The 23,881-nt window shown below is 41.9% G+C and overlaps 1 protein-coding gene and 1 non-coding gene across 3 annotated transcripts in view; one reads left to right on the forward strand and one right to left on the reverse strand.

Annotated features, from left to right (window-relative positions):
* PRIM2 (DNA primase subunit 2) overlaps positions 1–23,881 on the reverse strand; it is a 303,693-nt gene that overhangs the window by 9,492 nt on the left and 270,320 nt on the right. The gene's annotated exons all lie outside the window — the stretch shown is intronic.
* Positions 23,602–23,705, forward strand: LOC114109750 (U6 spliceosomal RNA). The gene has a single exon (XR_003586331.1). It is a non-coding gene; the product is annotated as a U6 spliceosomal RNA (small nuclear RNA).

Here is a 23,881-nt window from a genome sequence, read left to right on the forward strand (position 1 = left end):
ACATAATAGTAAAATTACGTAGTTGGGTAAGGTACACATATAAAAAGTTATTATAAGAAATTGACATAGAAACCATAGAATGCAAGGAAAGATGATGTATCTTGAAATTTTAGGTTCCATTAAAAAATTGAATTTAGATTAAAAAAAAATCATACAACAATCCTCTTTCTACCCCAATTCCTACTCCACTCCAGAGACTAGGCCCCTCCTTAATGAAAACCATTTACTTTTCCTCTTTTATTTCATCTTCCTATGAAGAATTTTTATTGACAGTTTTCTTGCAAATTTATAAATAAATCATTTGCCCATCTGTCCTTAAACAACTTCGCTGACTGTGCAGCAGCACATTTGAGTGGATGAGGTTTCTGCCCATCTGTAAAGGTGCAATAGGGGAAGAGGCGATAGTGTTTTTCATTGGATGAACTGTGTCCCAAGAAGAAGAGTGAGGAAAGAAGACAGGTAACAAGTGACCAGCCTGGGAGATGGTCAGTGAGCCAGCAGGGAAAGCTGAGAGAAAGGTGCCCTGAGGTGACTGGGGGTTACTGGTAGGGATTATGAAGAAATAGACCTTCCCAGAATAGGGGAGTCTGTCTGTGCTCAGTTATGTCTGGCTGTTTGTGGGTCCCGTGAACTGTAGTCTGCCAAGCTCCTCTGTCCACAGAATTTCCCAGGCAAGAAATACTGGAGCAGGTTGCCATTTCCTGCTCCAGGGGATCTTCCCAGCCCAGGGATTGAATCTGCATTAGCAGGTGGGTTCTTTACCACTAGCACCCTGGGAAGCCCTAAGGGTGCCTGTCTACTCAAGGCCATTTAACTGTGGAAAGAATTAAAAATTGAAAAATCTTATAGCTGAATGATCTTATTTTCATTGAGACAGTTTTTCCTTAAAAAACTTACGTATTTTACATAAAGATAGAAAATGTGAAACATTACTATTCTATTTTTTGGCAATTTATTTTTTATTTTATTTTTAAAAAATTTTAGTTGGAGGATAATCGGTTTATAATAATGTGCTGGTTTCTGCCATACACATGAATCATTCATGAATCAGCTCTTTGTTATCAGTTCCATGTATACATATATCCCCTACTTCTTGAACCTCCAATCCCACCCCTCTAGGTCATCATGGAACACCCTCTGAGCTTCCTGCACGATACAGCAAATTTCCACTTAACTATTTTACATACAATAGTGTATATACGTCAATGCTACTCTCTCAATTCATCACCCTCTCCTTCAAGTAAGTCAGAAAAAGAAAAACAAATATTGTGTATTAACACATACATGTGGAATCCAGAAAAATGGCACTGATGAACCTAGCTGCAGGGCAGGAATAGAGATGCAGATATAGAGAATGGACTTGACACAGCACAGTAAAGGTCAGGCTGGATCATTACTATTCAAATAAAAAAACAAACAAATAAAAACATATACTTTAGTTTCCCATTATGATCTACATTAAAGAAATACATGAAAAGAAATGCAAGGGTCCTGGCACTGATGGGGAAAGACTGAAGGCAGGAGAAAGGGACAACAGAGGATGAGATGGTTGGATGGCATCACCGACTTGATGGACATGAGTTTAAGCAAGCTCCGGGAGGACTCTAGTGAACTGAACTGGGCACTGAGTGAAGTCTGGTTCTCCCGCAGGAATGGGAGCATTGCTCTGAGCACAGGTGTGACACAAACATACACATTTTCCCAGGACAGCCTGCCTGCTGTGCCAGGGGCAGGTAGAGAGGGTGAGCTCACAGTGGGAGTCCAGGGGACAGCCGGGGGGAGGGGGTGGTCTACAGCAGGTGCTGACCGTCATGGGCGGGGTGGGGGGAAGGACAGCTGCTCCACGTGAAAACGCTCCACCGCAGCACTATATGGTTTTATATACTTCATTCCTGAAATTCAGGGTCTTAGGAAGAGCTGGTCTCATTCAGAGTTTAAATGTTTCATGTAGTCGTAATTCAAGTGACCTTTTCTAAAGTGCTAAGTTTTAACAGAAGAGTCCATGCCCCTGGGCTGTGGACAGATATGCCTGACTTATACAGGCTACCATGAGCTCGAAGAGATGTTAACTTCAACCAGAAGTGCTGAGCTTTTCCTTGAAGCTGAAATTTTCTTTTATATTTTCTCAAGAAAGAAGAAATACTGGATATGGTAATATTTTATAGTGTCAATGTTGAACATACCTAACCATGTTTTTTAAAAATATGCTTGGTGGGTGAGACAGGTACACAGCAAGTTAGTTCATAATATGCTTGCTTACATATTTTTTGTGTTATCATGTGTTGCATATTGAGAGGGTAACAGGCAGGAAGGCCAGGGGTCTGCAAGTGTCAGACATTTTTATCTCTCTCAAGTGGCAGGAGGAAACAAACTAGCGCTATTTTCTCCTTCTCTATACAAATTTAAAAGGAGGTTTCTCTTAAAATACTCTTGCCATAATGACACCTGGTTTCACCTGAAGTTCAGTTCAGTCGCTCAGTCGTGTCCAACTCTTTGTGACCCCATGAACTGCAGCACGCCAGGCCTCCCTGCCCATCACCAACTCCCGGAGTTCACTCAGATTCATGTCCATCGAGTCAGTGATGCCATCCAGCCATCTCATCCTCTGTCTTCCCCTTCTCCTCCTGCCCCCAACCCCTCCCAGCATCAGAGTCTTTTCCAATGAGTCAACTCTTTGCATGAGGTGGCCAAAGTACTAGAGCTTCAGCTTTAGCATCATTCCTTCCAAAGAAATCCCAGGGCTGATCTCCTTCAGAATGGACTGGTTGGATCTCCTTGCAGTCCAAGGCACTCTCAAGAGTCTTCTCCAACACCACAGTTCAAAAGCATCAATTCTTTGGCGCTCAGCCTTCCTCACAGTCCAACTCTCACATCCATACATGACCACAGGAAAAACCATAGCCTTGACTAGACGGACCTTAGTCGGCAAAGTAATGTCTCTGCTTTTGAATATGCTATCTAGGTTGGTCATAACTTTTCTTCCAAGGAGTAAGCGTCTTTTAATTTCATGGCTGCAGTTACCATCTACAGTTAACTATTCTCAAACCTAGAGATAACCAATGCATTTCTCTTATGGAAATGTTTATCTTAAGCTATGCTAATGTACTATGCATTTACCCCAAACTCTGTCTTCAAGTCGGTTCCGCCTCTTGGTTCAGAACCTACTTGACAAACCAGTATGTTATACTCAGATATTGTTCCCCTAAACTATGTAAATGAAACTATTTGTATGGTGATCTGCCCTTCTTCAAGATTCAAGTTAATCATTTCATGGCCCAGAATGAACCATTTGGTGCCAAGATTATCCCAAAATGCATCTTATGGGTGAGGGGCCTGGTGCCATTCTGAGTTTTAAGACATTCCTTTCTTTTATTAACAGACTGCCAGGGACTATATAACATCCAGCTGAAGACTAGCAGGTGGGTACTCTTTCTGCCCCCTTCTGATGCCTATGTCAGAAGCTTTCTCTATCTCCTCTATACTTTAATAAAACCTTATTACACAAAACCTCTAAGCGATCAAGCCTCGTCTCTGGCCCTGGATTGAATTCGTCTCCTCCAGAGGCCAAGAATCCCAGCATCTTTGTGTGATTCAACAACAACCTTTCAATATGCTATTAAAATGTTTTAAAGAAAAAGCATTTTTGTAGGAAAGCCAGAATGAGGACGTAGTCAGGCAGCAGCGCTTTCTGGACAGTGTCTGTCTCGTTGAGCTCCTGAAGGGCCCGCGCGCCAAGGCCGGGCTCAGAGGCAGGGCTGGCCAGAGTGGGAGTCTGAAAGAACCAGAGAGAGACACACACGCACAGGGTGAGAAGCTCTACCGGAGGAAGGAGGGGACTAAGGAGACAGGAAAACAGAAACAGGAAGGTGAGGGAGGCAGGTGGGAGAAGAGTGTGAAAGGCCCAAGCAATGGGTTCACGGGACAGAGCCCACAGCTGTTCTGCATGGCCTGCCCGCAACCGCGCTCACCCAGCAGGGTCGCGAGTCTCCCCACTGCCCGGTCCTTCGGGAAGAGACAACGCACCACAGCTTCCTTATGAACCAGCATCAGTACCAAACAGTCCTTTAAGAAGGAAACCAAATCAAGTGCCAATTCTGATGCCTACGCTAGAAGTTTCTTAATTCTGCTTTAGAAAAATACAAATAATCTGAAGAATCGTATTAAATAAAGGCTTATTTGAAAACAAAAGCTTATTATTTAAAGAAAAATTCCAATGAAGGTCTAAGAATATTGCTCAAATGGCAATTTGAGTTTGGTTTTTAATGTCAATATTTCCAGGCTAGAGTACAAAACGTAAAGCACAACAATCATCCTAGTCTACTTCATCAGTAGTCAGAAGGTTAAGAAAAATTAAAAGGAAAAGCAATATCTTACTGTTAGGGGAAGCACACTGATCGAAACCGCCCACCCTGGCCAGGTACCATAGTAACCATCTGCATGAGCTGTTTTATGACAGGAGATCCTGATAAGGGATAGGGAACTAATAAGCCACCACCATCGGGAAGAGTTCAGGAAAGGTCTAAAGGAGACACTGCGTGTCCGTCCACTTCCCAGAATCCCTCTCACTAACATCCATCTTGGCTGAGCAATGCGTGCGCCACCAGGAAAGACTCTGAATTAGAATGATTGGTCAAAGACCCCCCGGAAACTAATCCCATCACCATAAAACCCAAGATTGCGAGCAATGCGGCGGAGCAGTTCTCCTGGGTTTCCTTACCCCACTGCTCTCCACCCAGGTGCCCTTTCCCAATAAAATCTCTTGCTTTGTCAGCACATGTGTCTCCTCAGACAATTCATTTCCGAGTGTTAGACAAGAGTCCAGTTTTGGGCCCTGGAAGGGGTTCGCCTTCCTACAACATTACTACTATATTTTGGTTAACTTATGTTCTTTAACTTTTTTCTCTGTGTATCTTAAACTACTGACTGCTGACTGAAGTCCATCAAGAAGAATATTAGATGATTTTTCCTTTTTTTTTTTTAAACAATGCAGTTTGCCATTTTTATAAGACATTCATCATGTTTGTACTTACTAAGTTTGGTAACATTATCAATTACACTTCATCAACTATTTTATCATCAAGGCAAATTACTGTTTGGTCTTGAATGCCAATAAAATGGCTGATAACCAAGGTAACCTTGCAGAGAAGGACAGAGAGAAGTAAGGTGGCAGTTTTCTCATCTGGCTTGTGTTCCTCCACAACCCACTGACAGACATGTGACACGAAGTACTAGAAAGGAATGCTGTATTTACACTTGCACACACACGTACACATACGTGAAGGAGGAATTCCAATGACATTTTATAACTTCAGCTCCCTGACACTTCCTCTACACCTTCACTTTGGGACCTGCCACAAGTTCCAGTGGCTTCTCTGGTGGCGGGATGCAGCGACCTGCCCGTCCTGGGCTGCAAGGGGGCAGGGGGTGGGGGTGGGTGTGGAGAGACACGCAACTCAACTATCTCTAACTCAAGGTCATGTTCTGTTTTATTTAAAAATGATAACAAGCGTGTTTCTTTCTTAAAAAGTCAAACTTTCAAGGAGATATTTGCTGATATTTTCCTGCTCCCTTTCTAACTTTATTTTGAAGGTGAGAGAAACAGTCATGATGCAGAGTCCGGAACACTTCAGAGCTCATTTATCTGGCTCCTGTTTCTCCCAGACATACGATGACCCTGCCATGACCTTCACCAAGTCAGGGGCAAGCTTCCCACTCCTGAAAACGTGCTGCAATGTGTTTAAAACACCACATGCCATGAATTCTTCTAACTCACTCTTCACTGCCTATAATAGCCAATTGAATTATTTCTACCTCCAAAGGTCCTGAGGACCCATCTTTTCCTCCCCATTGTTCAGGCCCTCGTCATCCCCTTTTTATGGCAAAACTTCTTGGTTCCTCCATCCTTACTCAAGACTGCTGCTGATCCAACCCCAGAGAAGCTTCCCTGCAGTCCAGGCCTGACCCTGGCGTTGCTGGTTCCTGCATGACAGTGACCGTCAGGACACAGCCTCCCCGGCGCCCTCCTCCCCACCCATCCTGGGGCCTCACCTCCAGCCCAGCTTCTCCCATGGGATGTGCTTTGCAATTTCAGCTCACAAAATTCCAGTGATTTCTCAGAGGGTGTTTTTGGTCTAATGCGTTGTTTGATTTGGTCTAGTCCAGAATTTCCTAGTTTCTTCAGGGCAAGGCTTACCAGGCTAGCACTTCTCAACTAGTCTGTTCCTAGAACCTATGTTCACAGCTCTCACAGGACCTCCCAGAACACACCATGCTCACCGCCCCCCAGCCGAGCCTTGCCTCACCACACTGGACTCCTCTACCGCCTGTCTCCACTGGAGCGTCTCCTCCGAGAAGGTAGAGGCCATGTTACCAGCTCACTGCTATATTCCCAGGATCTGGAAGGTGACTGGAATGCAGACACAACCAATCATACTTCCTGATGCTGAATGGACGCTGCCCCTAAGGCCTGACCAGCCTGACCTCCCTGCAGGGGACTCCTACCCCTACCTCCTCACCCAATGCAAACGTCACTTCCTGCGGGAAGCACTCCTTGGTATTACCCCCTCCCTCCTCAGCAGGTCTTCTCCCTCTGGCTCTTCAACTAGCATTTAGGATAATTTTTAAAAGAACTTCTCAAACTTCATTATAGTTAATTATGCCCTTTAATGCCACCAGACTACAAGCTCTAACACAGTTTCTTAATCATCTTTCCGTTTCCAGATTTGAACATATGGAAAACTAAGCAACATGGATGGTGCTCAGAAAATGTTTATTGAGCCATAAAATAAATGTCTTTCCTCCCCAAAGAAACTTCCTTCTGTTTGAATCTGTCTTAGAGTACTTTCACCAGAACCTCTGCAATTAGACACTTGATTTCCAATTCTCTCTTTATTTTCTGGTATAGCATCAAAGAAAAAAATTGCTAACTTAATTCAGTTCTTCCACAGGCTTTAAAAGGGCTTGACAGGTTTCTCCAGTCATATCTGAGGACACTCTGGAGAAGAGAGTGACAACGCGCCATCAAATTAACTGAAATCCAAATGCAGAAATCTACCATTGCTGTGTATAGTTATCCTGGTCTGTGCACACAGCAGCCTCAGCCCACACCTCTCAGACAAGCTTTCAGACTGTGAACCAAGTCAGTCACTGTCTCCACCCATGTGGTCTACATTCACTCAGCCCCTGGAAGGGAGTCCAGCGTCGGGTTTATAGAGATGAAAGATACCACTTATGCCCTTGGGGAGAGTAAGGCCACAGGGTCAGTTTGGAGGGAAGGACAAACAAGGGAACAAGCAGTCCAGAACAGGCACTGACCTGACAGGAGCACAGAGGATGCTACAAGGTGGGGGCGGCTCAATATGAGCGTTTGCAGAGGATGGAACCAGGTGGTAACAATGAACCACAGAGACGAAGATAAAGTATAAAGCATCAGAGCAACCCAGACACGGGACAACATGCAAGGGAGGCACAGAGGCTCCAGGCAGGGCTCCTGGGGATGGGCAGACTCTCAAACACACTAGAAAGATGATCTGACCTCAATATGAAGGACTTCTGGGGGGACACGGACTGTGGACAATGGGGAGACATAACGAGAGCAGGGGACATCCTTGAGAGCCCTGGGACCAGCCGTGGATGTCACCCCAACTTCTGGCTTGAACATCTGGTGTCCCACTAGCTTTCTCTGGAGGCAGATGACTGAGGCTGTGCCGTCCTCTCAGGATGGGAACGCAGGTCTTCAGGCTTAGAGGCCACTGAGACTGAAGGCCGTGCTGTCCCAGCAGCTGGGGAGAGCTGAGAGCAGCCCGACTCTGACCGTGAAGACGCAGCACGTGAAGGTCATGCACCATCAGGGACCAGTCACAGGGCCATCCCCCTCAGAGGGGAGAGACCACTCCCCTTCTGCTCCCTCCCTATCAGTGCTGACTCTGAGAACAACCCCAGCGAACATCCTGCACGCAGACCCCAGCACAGTGAACCAGACTTGGACGCAGTGCAAGCTGTTCTGCTTGCTTGCTTGCCTCTGCAGGGACAGGGATGGGCTCAAGGTGAGGAGTAATAGGGACAATAAGAGCATCTTACACTCCTGCTCCATCCATATCAGACACTGTTCTGGTTATTTTACTTAATTACCAGCTCTCTAAATCTGCTCTTCCCATATAGATGCAAACATGTTAAAAAGAGAATGCTTACAGCAATTTAGGCCCTTGTAATGCCTGGTAGAATCTGATCCAAAACGGTGGCCTTCTCCAGCTAGAGAACTGTACCCTGGCATCCCTCATAAATCCTGAAATGTCCTGCAAGTCAGCTAAATTCTAAATATAAGAGGCTTTCTGAAAGATGTATTATGCTGTTTAATAATCACATTACATCATATCCTTATTATACTTTCATCCACAATATGAAAACACAAATATTGAAAATGTCCCCCCCCAAAAAAGAAAATGTCCCACTGTCTTTTACTGTATTTGAATGAAGGTTTTGAATTATTAAAGATATGTCTAACATTTGGGTTAAAGGATTTAAGCTTTAGGGAAACGTAAACAACTAAGTGAACATGGAGTCGGGGAGGGAGAGAAAGAGAAGACTGAGGAGAGGGCAGGAGGGGAGGGCAGCAAGACTCCTGTCAAGTCTGCGGAGAGGGGCAGAGGAGAGTGGCCAAATTGCAATCCCACACTTTACTCACTAGTTACACCTGCCTTGCGGGTATCCTGGTTTGTTTGTTTGTTTTTTGCCTAGCATAAAAGCAAGCCACTTCAGAATCACTATGTCCTACGTGATCTTTATGGAAATGATGAAAAGGATTTATCCCTGACAATCTTTTCAAAGATTTTATAGAAAGAGATGTATCAGATACTCTACTGAAAACAAACCAAATTAGGAGAAACGAAACATCTGTCATTTAAATAAAGTTCTTCCAAGGACTGGAGGATTAAGAGAAAAATAAATAAATAAATATACTTTATATATATATATATATGTATATATATATATATATATACATACATATATATACAGGAGATGCAAGAGGCAAAAATTTGGTCCCTGGGTCAGGAAGACAGCTTGGAGAAGGAAATGGCAACCTGCTCTAGCATCCTTGCCTGGAAAATTCTATGGACAGAGGAGCCTGGCAGGCTGCAGATCTTGGGGTCTCAAAGTGTCGGACACAACTGAGTGTGTGCGTACATATTTTACACATACACACACACACACACATACGTACACATACATGCACGTATACATTTAGAAACAGAAACTTCGTCTGATAAGAACTACATTGCATATTGATGGTCAGCACTACCAGGAAGTCTAAAATGGCTAAACAGCAAGCAGACTAAGAATCTGAAACACTTCTTATGAAAAAAAAATTACCTAATTTCTGTACAGTTTAAGGTTGCTTTTCCAAGAAAAGGGGGGGGGGGGCAGCGCAGGAGGAATCCTCTGGGAGAATAGTCTATAAAATGGATCATGAAACAGAACTAAGTTGGGAGAACAGTGTTTTGTCCACAGGAAGGCAGGTGGATTTTATTATAAGTATCATAAGAGACAGTGACCATACGTGACTGAATGAAATTCCTCCACAGATACCAGAAATTCCACATGAATAAATAATAATGACAGAAAGATACATAACTGTAAACAGAATTGAATGTGTTTTTAATAAAGACTATGTTTTCCATTTTAGTTCTGTTTTACTGAAAGCAAACTTTAGTAGCCTTGATTAACAAATGGCATATGTTATTTGACTTTCAAAGTGATTTTTCTTTGAATCACCTTGAACAATATCAAATAATCTTCAAATGACCATTCTTCTTCAGCCTAATGAAAAGGAAAGATATACACAAATATTAAGTTAGATGTTCAGAGGTTTTTATGATAAAGCCAAAAATGGAACCATATCCTCCTGACACCAATCCTAAAGTTCAACTTCCTATCTTTTCTTAATGCTGTTCTAAGATTTATCAAGAACAATGTACACATTTTTAACTACATCACCAAGAAAAGCAAAACTAAGTGCAGCACTTCTTATAAATCAGAAGAGATGCTCATGGAGACTGAACAGACAGGGAAGCTGTTCTTGAGAGCAGTTGCCATTCATAAAGCAATGAACAGATGCATACCACATTCCACTGATAAGTGCTCCTGACCTAAGGAGATCACAGGAGTTTTAGGTCAGATTTATATGAACACCGAAGGAGAAGGCAATGGCACCCCACTCCAGTACTCTTGCCTGGAAAATCCCATGGATGGAGGAGCCTGGTAGGCTGCAGTCCATGGGGTCGCACAGAGTCGGACACAACGGGGCGACTTCCCTTTCACTTTTCACTTTTGTGCACTGGAGAAAGAAATGGCAACCCACTCCAGTGTTCTTGCTTAGAGAATCCCAGAGACGGGGGAGCCAGGTGGGCTGCCGTCTATGGGGTCGCACAGAGTCGGACACGACTGAAGCGACTTAGCAGCAGCAGCAGTAGCAGCAGGTCAACATGTAAAAGTAAATATTGGCTCTAATAGGTTAAGCACAACTGTATGTTAGAAGCAAATATTAAAATATGAATACAGAAATAGGACCAAATCACTGTAATACTTAACAGTCTCAACTAACCATTTAGAGAAATACTCAGCAGTGGGAACACAATGAGTAACATCTGCAATTTTAAATTTTCTAAAATTATAAGCAAAAAGGTAAAAAGAAACATGAAATTAATTTAAATAATACATCTTATTTAAATAAGTACTGTTTATGGTCATTTCAATATGTAATCAATATAAAAATATAATTACTAAGATATTTTATACTTGCTTTTCATATTAATTCTTTGCAACCTGGCATGCATTTTCCCCTTACGGCAGGCAGTGTGCTGGAGTGGACAACACTGGCTTGTGTGTGGGAGCTGTGCACATCTCCTCCCAAGTAAGGGTTTGTAACATCATGTTGATAATGTGACATCAGTCCAGTAGGAGTATTTACACAACAAAAATCAGCAAGTGACACAAGTCACGGTCTTTTTCTTTTCCCAGCAGAGCTGGTCCCTGAACTCACCACTACCCTCAGCACATCTCAGTGTGGATCATCCACACTTCAAGGGCTGAACCGTCACTGCATGCAGCTGGTGACTGCAGCTGAAGAGCCCAGAGCAAACATACACAGACAGTCAGGCTTTCCGAGTTAGCAACCCGGAATATTTAAAATGCCCAGTTTTCTAGAAATTCTTATAAAGTTTGGAAAGAAACAAGTAGGTAGGGTCCATTCACAGGAGAAATGAATACAAACTGGTCCCCTGGAAGCACAGGCATTGGACTCATCTGACAAAGACTTGACATCAGCCGTCTTGGGGGTGAAGTCGCTCAGTCATGTCCAACTCTTTGTGACCCCATGGACTATAGCCCACCAGGCTCCTCCATCTATGGAGTTTTCTAGGCAAGAGTACTGGAGTGGGTTGCCATTTCCGTCTTTTGGTCAACCACCAAAAAGAAATACACATTCTTCTCAAGTGCACAGGGACCATTCCCCAGGATAGACCATCTGTTAGGTGGCCAAACAAGACTTAATAATTTTAAAAATACTGAAATTATAGAAAACATCTTCTGTGATCAAAGTGGGATAAAATCAATTACACAAAGAAAACTGGAAAATCAAAAATATGTAAAAATTAAACACATTCATAACCAATGGGTCAAGGAAAGAAGAATATCATAAGGGTAATTGGAAAATACTTTGAAACACATGAAAACAAAAATACAACATCCAAGCCTTATACAGAATGTAGAGAAAGCAATGCTCAAATCTCCAGCTGAACACACTACAATAAAAAAGAAAAAGCTCAAATCAATAACCTAACTTTAATACCAGAAAAAGAGCAAACTAAACCCAAAACCAACAAAAAGGAAATAAAAATTAGAGTTAAGTAGAGAAGAGAAATACAATACAGAAAATTAAAAAACAACTTGTTACTTTGAAAGGATCAACAAAATTTCACAAAGACTGAATAAGGAAAAAAAAAAAAATGAGACAAGACACCAAGACTAAAATTAGCAATGAAAGGGACATTACTAATGACCTCACCAAATTGAAAGAGATCATAAGGGAATACTACAAACAACTTCATACCAATAAATTAGGTAGCCTCGATAAAATGGACAAATTGCTAGAAACACACAAATTACCGAACCTGACCTAAGAAGACAGAAAATCTGAACAAACCGATAATAGTCAACAAGACTGAGTATTTAAAAAGCTCCCAACAAAGAAAGCCCAAGACTAGATGTCTATCAAACATTTAAAGAGTACCAAAGGATGGTATCACCGACTCGATGGACATGAGTCTGAGTGAACTCTGGGAGCTGGTGATGGACAGGGAGGCCTGGCGTGCTGCGATTCATGGGGTCGCAAAGAGTCGGACACGACTGAGTGACTGAACTAAACTGAACGCTTCGCAAGTGAGTGAATGAAAGCTGCTCAGTCGTGTCCGACGTTCTGCGACCCCATGGACTGTAGCCCGCCAGCTGCCATTTCCTTCTCCAGGGATCTTCCCAACCCAGGGACTGAATCCAGGTCTTGTGCATCTCAGGTAAATTCTTTACTGTCTAAGCCACCAGGAAAGCCCAATGCTTCTCAAGTCCTTCTTCACAAAGGAGTCAACACTTTCCAACTCAACTCAAGAGGCCAGCTATCACCCTGACAACAAAGCCAAAGAAATATATCATTAAGAAAACTATAGACCAATAAACCTTATGAATTCAAGATACAAAATATCTAGCAAACCAAATCTAGCAGCACATTACAAGTATTATAAACCATGTCCAAGCAGGATTTATCCCCCTGATGCCAGGGTGGCTCACGCATGAAAACTGATCAATGTATAAACCACAGACAAAAACCACACTGTCACTTCAGATGCTGAAAAGGCTTCTGAAAATATCCAACACACTTTCATGTTTAAACACACACACAGAATTTAAAGGAACTTCCTTAACATAATGAAGGACATTTATGAAAAACCTATGGCTAGTATCATATTCACGGTGAAAGACGGAAGTCTTAGCCCTGAGCTCAAGAATAAGCAAGACAAGGCTGACTGCTTTCACCACTGCTATTCAAAAATACAATGAAGTCCGAGTCAGACCAAATAGGCAAGAAAGAAAAGGCATTCAAATGCAGATGAAAAAGGCAAAACTATAATATATATCCACAGATGACATGATCTCATATACAGAAAAATCCTAAAAAATCCATCAAAACAGCTATTAGAGCTAATAAATAAACTAAGCAAAATTGCTGGATACAAGAACATTTCTTTGTAGAAACCACTTGTAGTTCTAACACTAGCAATCAACTATCAGAAAAGGACACAAAGTAAAAGTTCCATTTACAACAGCATGCAAAAGAATAAAATAACTAAGACCAGGAGATGAGAGACACGTATGCTGAAAACTGCAAAACACTGCTGAAAGAAATTAAAGACCTAAACAAACAGAAAAAAACAAAAAATCCCTTGTCCACAGATAAAAACATAATATTGAGAGGATATCGATACTACCCAAAGCAAACTACAGACTCAGTGCAATCCCTATGAAAGTTCTAATGGCCTTTTCTGCAGAAATGAAAAAGGCAGTCCTTGAATTCACATGGAATTGCAATGGACTCCAAACAGTCAAAACAATATTGAAAAAGATGAAGTTGGAAAATTCAAACCTCTTGATTTCAAAATCTACTACAATTTTAGTAATCAAAAAAAGTGTCATATGGCAAAAAGACAAACATACTGACCAACACTATAGAATCTTTGGGAACCTTGATTCTACAGAGTATTGAAATAAAGCCATATAATTACATCTAATGAAATTTTAACAAGGGTCTTAAGATTAAGATGATTACGATGGGAAAAATGGTCTTTTCAGTAAATGATGCTGGGACAACTGGCCATCTACATGGGAAAGAATGAAGATGGATTCCTGTATATCACATCATATACAAAAATTAACTCAAAGTGGACTGATGACTTAAATATAAGAGTTAAAACTTTAAGACTCCTACAAGTGTCTATTTTTAATAACCTTGAATTTGGCAATGGACTTTCAAATATGACAGTAAACTGTAAGTAATAACAACAATAAAAAAACATACTGGATTTCATCAAAATTAAAAACTTTTGTCCCTCAAGTGAAGAGAAAGTCACTCAGTTGTGTCTGACTCTGCAAACCCATGGACTATTCAGTCCATGGAATTCTCCAGGCCAGAACACTGGAGTGGGTAGCCTTTCCCTTTTCCAGGGGATCCTTCCAACCCAGGGACTGAATTTGCATTGCAGGCGGATTCCTTAGCAGCTGGGCCACAGGGGAAGCCCAAAGGACACTATCAAAAAAGTATTGATAAGACAACGTACAGAATGGGAGAAAAAAATTGCTGTTATAGACTGAATGTTTGTGCCCCTCACCCCTCACCAAAGTTTGTATGCTGAAATCCTAAGCCCCAGTGCAATGGAATGAGGAGGTAGGGCGTTTGGGAGGTGATCAGTGCTCTGTAAGAGAGATCCCAGAGAGCTCTTGCCACCTTCTGCCTCGTGAGAACACAGTGAGAAGAAGACAACCATCCATGAGTCAGGAGGTGGGGCCTCACCAGGCACTGAATCTACCAGGGCCTTGACCTTGGACTTCTCAGCCTCCAGAACCATGAGGGTAAATTTCTGCAGTTAGAAGCCATCCAGCCTACGGTAACTTGTTATAGCAGCTCACATAGACCTAGAAATCAAATATCTGATAAGAGTCTAGTATCCAAAATATATAAGGAACACTTAAACTCAATAACAAAAAGATATCCCAATTCAAAATGGGCAAAAGATTTGTACAGACATTTCTCCAAAGAAGAGACAGAAGCCATCAAGCACAAGAGATGCTCAGCATCACTAGTCATCAGGGTAAATGTAGGTCAAATCCCTGACAAGGTACCACTTCACAAGGTGTTAGGGGCTGAACTGTGTTACTTCAAAAAGCTAATCTCTCCTGCCTCAGAACAGGACCCTATTTGAAGAAAAGGTCTTTATAGAGGAAATGAAATTAAAATAGGTCATCAGGGTCAGTCTGAATCCAACATGATTGGTGTCCTTATAAAAAAAGCAAACAAAGAATACACAGAGGCAAGATGTGATGTGAAGACACACAGGGAGAACGTCCCATGAAAAGGAAGAGACTAGGGTGATGCATCTACAGAGCCAGAGACGTCAGACACAGATGGTTATAACTGAAACAAAAGGGCGCAGGGTGACAGGTGTTCGCAAGGAAGTGGAGAACTAAGAACCCCTCACAGCACAGCTGGTGGGATGTGAGACTGTATTGCCACAGTGGAAAATGGCCAGGTAGTTCCTCAAGAAGTTAAACATAGAGTTATCCTATAACCCAGCAATGCTACTTTTAGGTATATACCCAGAAGAACAGAAAGCAGGCACTCAGACAAGTACTTGTGTGTGAACGCTCACAGTGATGCTATCAGACTACACAACCAAAAGGGGAAACAACTTACTGTCCATCAACGGGTGGACGGATAAACACACACTGGAATATTATTCTGCCACGAAGAGGGATGAAGTACTGACAGACGCTACAAGGAGGATCTGTGAAAACATGCTCAGTGAAAGAAGGCAAACAGAAGGCCCCTGTTGTGTGACTCCATTCACAGGCGACCCCGGCACGGACAGACCCGTGGAGCTGGCTGGGTGCCAGGGCGAGGAGGGCTGCCCCCAGGGACCGGCTTCACCGGGTGACAAGCTGGCTGGTGCTGGCTGCACAACACCACGAATTTGCAAAATGTACTGAATCATACGCCTTTAAATGGTTTATTTCATATCATGTGAATTTTACCTCAATAAGAAGAAAAATAACTAGACTTTTGAAACCCTGTTTCCACCTGTACGTGCAGTTATTCTCATCTTTATTTCATATTATTTGCCAGGGTTTAAATAATTTATTAAACATATTCCTAAATTTAGGTACATAAAAATCATTATTCACCTCACAATAAAGGCTTTCCCTGAAAGAAATCAAAAAGAATTTCAACTGAATTTCAAGTAAAAAGAAAAACAAGACATGGGCATGTGAGTCCTACCTCCTCCCATATTGGCTCTGAGGTCTGGGCTTTGCTCACCTTCCCAGCCTCGCTTTCTCTTCTCCCACAGGGTGACAAGACAGCAAGAGCCGAATGAGGTACAGCCCACTGCATAAACCCCCATCACAGGGCCTGGCACAGTCGTGCAGAGCAGGCCAAAACATAAAACCAGAGAAGAGGTCCTGTGTCCAGTGACAGACGAACCACATCACCTGTCTCTACATAATAAGAGAGAAAAAACACTAAAGAGTACGAGCATTCACAGATTGCAATAAAAGGTATTAACTCTACCTTGACATTTATTACAAAGAACTACCACCTTAAAGTTATCCTGTATGCAGCAATTACTGTTTTTTATTAAATTCTATGAGAATTAATGATATGCATGCATGATTCAGCACAATAAAAAGACAACTTTACAACCTGAAAAGGATACAGCACACTGTTCCAAGTGCCAGTGAAAAAATTACAATGCGAAAATTTCATGTGTATCTTTTCACAATAGAAAAAAAACTCTTCAGAGAAATGAAACTATTTAAGATCATTTAAAGATTTTATTCTCAATATTCTGAATGCAGATTCTTCTTAAATTTCTGTATCATACTATAAAATATTGCCATTTTATTATAAAACTGCAAGTTTTTATACAAGAGGTAAAGGCAAAATGAAAACTAAAAACCAAAACTCAAGACATCTAAATTTGGCAGGAACTACTGACAGGGATGGTTAACTGAACAAAGCAGCAAAGCCCTGGCAGGATTATTACCTCACGGGAAATTCTTAAAGAAACTGAGCTTAAAATGCACACCAGTATTTCAAGGAGAAGAATGGACGGTGTGGGCAAAAAACTGGCCAATATAGCTTATAAACATACGTATTCATTTGGTCACCAGCGTGCACAGCTCAGAGAATTTTCCAGGGTTCCAAACCCCTGAACGTTTTACTAGCAGAGAAAACAATGGCCTTTGCCTCAGTTGTTTCAAGGGTGTTCCTGTAACCGACAGCTTAGAAGACACAGAACCTTCCTGGAGCCATGCTCACTGCCTGCGGGGAGGACCCAGAGCCCCACTCTGACGGCACCCCCTGCACAGGCAGCAGCGCCCGCCGTTCTCACCCCGCTCCGTGGGAACTGGGCTCGGGGAGCTGACACAAGAGAAGGTCGATGATCTGCTAGTGCTACTGTCATCTTTCTGCCATCATCTATGAAACTGCGGCAACTAGTTTCTTCGTTAGCAAAGAGAACAAAACCTCAGACCATTCACAGCTTTTAACAGGGGCCAGACGCTGCAGCGCTGGGAGGATAGAGGGTAAAGGCTGAAACCCTCACAGCCAAAGATAACAGGTCAGCTCTCTCTACTGCTATCAGCACCTTCCCGTCAGGCGCACGACCACCTAATTTAAACTTCACACTTAACACGAGACTGTTCTGTTCAACCTCTAAGTGACGACTGCTTGTGAGAGTGAAAATAAATATTTTAAGTATACAGTGTGGCTAGTTACTAAGAGCAAAAGCTCCCACCACATGCTTCTTCCCTGCCTGGTCTATTCTCAGGATGCAGTTCCTTTAACCATTTCCACTTTGGGGCCATACAGATTGTTGCCTATTTAATTTTAAGTTACATGCTGATACTCTGGGTTCTTTGTTTATTAACTTAACCTATAGAAATCCTGCCATGAAAGATGGTTATTTGGCTCTTTATGCTACTTGGACTTCCCTGGTGGCTCAGACAATAAAGTGTCTGCCTGCAATGCAGGACACCCAGGTTCAATCCCTGGGTCAGGAAGATCTCCTGGAGAAGGTAATGGCAACCCATTCCAGTATTCTTGCCTGGAAAAATCCCATGGACAGAGGAACCTGGTAGGCTACAGTCCATGGGGTTGCAAAGAGCTGGACACAACTGAGCAACTTCACTTTTCTTTCATGCTACTATCCACCCATTCTCTCTTTCCATTAAAAAAATTAAGGTATACATTTTCATGCAGTAAAATATACCCCCTTTAGTGTACAGTTTAATTTGGACAAACTCAGTCATGACATCAAGTCCACAAGTCAGACAGAGCATCTCCATCATCCAGTCATCCCCCAACCAATACCTCCTCCATTCCCAACAATCACTCTGCTTTCTGTACATAGACGGAATCACATCTGATGTCTCAACTAGCATGGTGAATATTAGAGACATTGTGGGTTCGGTTCCAGACCACTACATTAAAGCGAGTACTGAAACAGAGTGAGCCACAAAGTTTTTGGTTTCCTAGTGTGTAACAGCAATATGTCTTAAGGAAAAGTTACGTATTTTTTAAAAAATACTTTAATAGTTTCTTTTTTTTGGCTCTGCTCGGTCTTCCTTGAGGTGCCTGGGCTTTCTGAGTTGTGGCATGCAGGCTTCTCACTGCACTGGCTTCTTCTTGTTGCAGAGCATGAGCTCTACAGCATGGGATGAGTAGTTGTGCATGGGCTCAGTCACCCCGTGGCATGTGGAATCTTCTAGGACCATGGATCAAATCTGCCCCCTCACTGGCAGGTAGACTCCTAACCACTGAACCACCAGGGAACTCCCAATGTACATATCTCAATTTTAAAATCCTTTACTATAAAATAACACTAACCATCATCTGAGCTTTCAGCCAGTCATAATCTTTTTGCTGCAGGAGGGTCTTGCCTCAGTGTTGATGGCTGATGACTGATCAAGGTGGTGGTTGCTGAAAGCTGGGCAATTTCTAAAAATAAGACAATGAAATCTGCAATGTTAACTGACTCTTCCTTTTGCAACTGATTTCTCTGCAGGACACAATGCTGTATGATGGTATTGTACCCACAGGAGAGCTTCTTTCAAAACTGGAGTCAGTCTCCTCCAATCCTGCCGCTGCTTTATAAAATAAGATTATAGAATATTCTAAACCCTTCATTGTCATTTCAGTAGTCTTCACAGAATCTTCACCAGGATTACATTTAATCTCAAAAACACACTTTCTCTGCTGATTCATAAGAAACAACTCATTCATTCAAGATTTACACTAAGATTATAGCAATTTAGCCACACCTCTGGGCTCTACTTCTAATTCCAGTTCTTGCTACATTCACCACATCTGCAATTACTTCCTCCAGGGATGTCTTGAACTCCTCAGTCATCCATGAAAGTTGCAATCAACGTCTTCCAAACTCTGTTAATGTTAGTATTTTGACTTCTTCCCATGAATTATAAACATTCTTAATGGCATCTAGGATAGTGAATCCTTTCCAGAAGGTTTTCAATTGACTTTGCCCAGATCCTATACAGTTATAACTTTACAAAACATTTCTTAAGTAATAAGCCTTGGAAGTTGAAATTATTCCTTGACCGATGGGTTGCAGAGTGGGCATTGTGTTAGCAGGTAGGAAAACAACACAAATGTTGTATATCTCCACCGGAACTCTTGAGTGTCCAAGTGGATGCTTAATCAGCAGTAATAATTTGAAAGGTATCTTTTTTTTCTGAGCAGTAGGTCTCAACAGTGGGCTTAAAATATTCAGTAAACCATGCTGTAAACAGATGTTCTGTCATCTAGACTGTGTTGTTCCATTTACAGAGCACAGGCAGAGCTGTTGCTGTCCAGTCACTAAGTCATGTCCAACTCTTTGCAACCCCACGGATTGTAACCCACCAGGCTCCCATCCATGGGATCTCCCAGGCAAGAATACTGGAATGGGTTGCCATTTCCTTCTCCAGGGGGTCTTACCAACCCAGTGATCAAACTTGCATCTCCTGCTTGGCAAGTCAATGCTTTACTACTACACCACCTGGGAAGTCCTTGGTGGTAAAGAATCTGCCTGTCAATGCAGGAGACACAGGAGACTCGGGCTGGTCTCTTGGTCAGAAAGATAGCCTAGAGGAAGAAATGGTAACCATTCCAGTATTCTTGCCAGGAAAATCCCATGGACAAAGGAGCCTGGCGGGGTACAGTCCATGGGGTTGCAGAGAGTCAGACACGACTGAGCACGCACGCATGCATGCATAAGCTTCAACTTGAAGACCAGCTGCGTCAGCAGCCAAGAAGAGAGTCAGCCTGTCCTTGGAAGCTTGGAAGCCAGGCATGTCAGACTTCCCCCGCGAGCTATGAAAATCCTAGATAGCATCTTCTGCTTGGTGGCTACACTGTCATCTAGTAGAGCCACCTTCATGAATTATTTTAGCTAGATCTTCTGGAGAACTTGCTGCAGCCCCTACACCAGCATTTGCTGCTTCACCTCGCACTTTTAAGTTATGGAGACAGCTTCTTTCCTTAAACTGCATGAACGAACCTCTGCCGGATTTAGACTTTTCTTCTGCAGCTTCCTCACCTCTCTCAGCCGTCATAGAACCGAAGGGAGTTAGGTCCTTGCTCTATATTAACCTCTGGCTTAAGGGAATGCTTCCCTTGTGGCTCAGCTGGTAAAGACTCTGCCTGCAATGCGGGAGAGCTGGGTTCAATCCCTGGGTTGGGAAAATCCCCTGGAGAAGGGAAAGGCTGCCCACTCCAGTATTCTGGCCTGGAGAATCCCAGGGACTATATAGTCCATGGGGTCGCAGAGTCGGACACGACTGAGCGACTTTCATTTTCACTTCACTAAGGGAATTCTATGGTTGGTCTGATCTTCTATCCAGGGACTGAAAGTCTCACCATACCAGCAATAAGGGCTTTCTTATTATTCAGGTGTTCACTGGAGGAGCACTTCAATTTCCTTTAAGAACTTTTCCTCTGCTTTCATAGCCTGGCTAACTGTTTGGTACAACAGACCTAGCTTTCAGCCTGTCTTGGATTTTGACATGCTGTCTTCACTGAGCTTGATCTTTTGATTTCAAGTGAGAGACATATGACTCTTCCTTTTACTTGAACACCTGGAGGCCACTGGAGGCCATTAATTGGCCCAACTGCAATATTATTGTGTTTCAGGGAGAAGAGAGGCCCAAGGAAAGGGAGAAAGATAAGGGACTGGCGGGTTAGTGGTACAGTCAGAACACACCCAACATCCACTGACTGTCACCTTATGTGAGTGCAGTCTATGGTGCTGCCCCTCAACATTACAATAGTAACATCAAAGGCCACAGCTCATAGGTCACCATAACAAATAATGAAAAAGTTTGAAATACTGCAAGAACTATCAAAAGCTGACACAGAGATATGAACTGAGCAAATGCTACTGGAAAAATAGTGGCATTTGCTTGCTTGCCACAAACCTTCATTTTGAAAGAAAACACACTATCTGTGAAGCACAAAAGAGTAAAGCACAATAAAATGAGGAATAACACAATTTGTTTATCCAGCCACATATGAAGAACACTGGGCTGTTTCTAATTTGGGGGAATTAGAATAAACCTCTCTAAACACTATGCACAGCTTTCTGGGTGGACTTAGGCTTCTATTTCAATGGTATAATTATCTATAAGTGCTATAACTAAGTCAAGCAGTATGCACAAACTTAACTTTATAAGAAACTGTCAGCTGCCTTCACAGTGGCTTTACCATGCAAAACCCCAGTCCACAGGTATCAGACTTCCAGCCATTCTGCATTCTCACCAACACTTGGTATTGTCAGGGTTGTTTTTTGTTTTGTGTTTTTTTTAAATAATGAGACCAATTCATATTGACATATAGTTTTAAAATCACATTTCCCTAATATCTAATGATAAACATTTTTTTCAAGCATTTACTTATTATTCAAATATTTGGTGAAATGTCTGCTCAAACTTTTTACTTACTTAAAAAACTATTTTCTTATCATTGAGCTTTGAGAGGTCTTTATATCTTTTAATTCTGAAGACAAGGACTTTATGACAGATGTGATTTGCATACATTTTTCTTCCAGTCTATGGCTATTTTATCATTCTCTTAATAATATTTGTGTAGGACAAAAGTTTTAATTTTCATAAAGTCTAATTTACCAACATTTTCTTTCATTGAACATACCAGGTACAAGGTTATTCAGATTTTCTTGTTTTCTCCTGGAAAGTTGACATTTATATCTATGATCCACTTTTAATTAAGTTTTGAAAAGTGTGGGGTAGGTGTCTAGGGGTTCTTCCGGGGCAACAGCAGAGGTGGTGGGGGATATGGACTAGAGCTAGTACAGTTGTTCTAGAACTACGTGTTGAAAAAATTATCTTTTCCTATTGTCATTTCCCTAGAACCACACTGTTTTGGTGTCGTTAGAGCTACAGCAGCTCAACATTAAGCCTTGAAACAGGCAGTGTGTACCTCCAACTCTGTTCTTCGACTGCTTTCATCAGTGTCTCAGCATAAAGATCTTGCACATATTTTATAAATAAATTCATTTTAAAACATTTATGCCTTCTTGATATGACTGCATATGATAAAACCTTTTACCTTCTGGTGGGTCCTTTGAGTTTTTTTTCATAGATAATCACACTCAGAATAGAGGAAGGTTTTCTTTCTCCCCTTCTAATCTGCCTTTGATTTCTTTTTCTTGTCTTATTATAATGGTTACAGTCAGAGAACACTGTCTGATTTCAATTCATTTAAATTTGTAATGAACTTTTTAAGACCCAGAAGGTGACCTAGCTGGGTGAGTCTCCTCACCTGCTGCGGGATGGCATGTCTACAGATGTGAGTGTGGCTCAAGTCATCTATACCCCTGCTCATCCTCTGTCTGCCCATTTCAGTTATTCCTGAAAGAGCAGTGCTCACGTCTCCAGATGTCACCTGTGCATCTGTCCAGTTCTCTACTCAGGTCTCTCTCTCCTTCCTTCATGTGCTTTTAAGCTATGCTGTTGTGGTATGAACACTTAGGATTCTGGTATCTTGTTGGTGACCTGACTTCCATGCTTTTCTCTTCTGGGGGAGGGCTGAGGAACAAATGCAGGACTACCTATCATCTTTGGCTTTACTGTGTTGTTCAATTCTGGTCTTCCTAAGCTGGACACCAAGCTCATTCAAAAAGGACGATAAAATGTGATCCTATAAATATGCTTTTATGCAAGTAGGTGATGCCAGTTAAATCACAATGATCTCTCCTCTGACCAATAAAATTCTGATTATTTTAATAATAATATTATAAAACTTATAAGAAGATACAAGCACTTCTTAATGATGATGGTATCTTTTTCAAGTAGTTTTTCTTTGAAATGAAAATAGCTCTGAGTTTTACCTTAAATGCATTTAAATGATATTTTTCTTGACTTTCTTTTAATATTTTAACATGTACTTGGAGTTTTTAAGATCCAATTTCCTCTTATGCCAAGCTGCAACTAAGTATCCATCCAAATGTTTTACATGATTTTTCATCCATCAACTTTATTCCTTTTAGAACACAGCTCTAAGCTGCTTTACTCTACGGAGAGCTACTCAATAAAGGCATTAAATAACAGTACAACATTATCTATAGCCCACCCATATGCCCTGGGCATCTTGAAAAAGGTTACAAAGCAGGTCCAAAGGATCATGCTTCAACTAACTAAGGGATCTACTTGCAAACGGAGCATAAATGGAGGAATGCAATGGACTCAGAGCTAAGAATGTACAAACATGTGCTCGCTTTGACAGCACATGTACTAAATGGGAACGATGCAGCGAATATCAGCATGGCCCCTGCATAAGAATGACACACATTCATGAAGCACTACACATCTTTTTCAAACAAAAGAATGGACAAACATAGTCACTACTGTTAAATAAAAGCATCACTCTTTTCAATAAACATGTGAATAGCCTATATTTTTTTAGAAGTGATTGTTCATAAAGTACCCATCAGCAGACAAATGGATAATGAAGATGTGGTACAAATATACAAAGGAATGTTATTCAGCC

Source organism: Ovis aries, chromosome 20 (assembly GCF_016772045.2).
Source record: "Ovis aries strain OAR_USU_Benz2616 breed Rambouillet chromosome 20, ARS-UI_Ramb_v3.0, whole genome shotgun sequence".
In the NCBI taxonomy this organism is placed as follows: domain Eukaryota; kingdom Metazoa; phylum Chordata; class Mammalia; order Artiodactyla; family Bovidae; genus Ovis; species Ovis aries.